Source organism: Ostrea edulis, chromosome 7 (genome assembly GCF_947568905.1).
Source record: "Ostrea edulis chromosome 7, xbOstEdul1.1, whole genome shotgun sequence".
NCBI classification, from domain to species: Eukaryota; Metazoa; Mollusca; class Bivalvia; order Ostreida; family Ostreidae; genus Ostrea; species Ostrea edulis.
Window position 1 is genome coordinate 82027023 of NC_079170.1, and position 1031 is coordinate 82028053.

Sequence of the window (1031 nt, forward strand, 5' to 3'; positions counted from 1 at the left end):
TTCCTTGAGGCTTCGTAGAAACTTGACAAACTCTTGATCAGACACTATTTTTCATGGTATAGATTCGCATATATTTCATCGTCTGGGCTCATGTAAGGCAGTCTCGGATGAGAGCTGCAATGTAATAATTTCATAGGGATCAATTGTCTATGAGGATACGTTGAATGATAGTTTTCTTTTCAGATGCTGGTCCTGTAGCAATATATCGTAAGATAAATCGGGTTAAGGCGTTTACTGATCGCTTAGGATTTTTATTTTGATATTCACAAAACGAATGCTTGTTGTAAAAACTAAATTTGACCGATCGCTATGCAAACCATAAGTAACATATGCAGTTAATGATGGAATATTGCTTATAAAGATGGGTAAGTCGATGGTGGTTTTAATACTCCTTTGATTCCATTGTTTAATTGTCACAGTCTGGATTATTTCACAGAATAGTGATACTATTCTAAAACAATACCAACACGATAATGCAATCGAGAGATTTTGGTAAACATGATTGAAACAGAAACTATACAGTATGATTTTCTACGTCTGAATTTTTTTTACGGTGAATACAATATGAACTTGTTTTAATAAGAACCAAATCCAAAACAAATGGATCCATTATGAAAAGTATCATTCAAAGTGATTAAAATCGGCATATTTCATTAAAGGGCATAACCAGTATATACATATTAAGTGCGATGGTCTGCGCCAAACCCCGATGGTGTGACAAGCCAAGTACGATGGTTCACACTCGTGCGCCAAGGTGCAATGGATGACCTTAGGTCGCCCTTGTTTAAATGTTTACTTCTATTTCAAATACATAGCCAAAAAATGCAAGTAACAGGTAGAATGACCACATGACCAATCTCTTGCTATGTCCGAAATTCATACTTCCTGTTATCTCTTATACACATCTTGCAGACACGCCTTATTATGTTATAATTTCTATTTATAACAATTCTAATTACAAAGTCAAAACATAACATGGTTTAGACGAAATACTCATGGACTGTCTGTACATAAATTTGGACAGTAAGTAA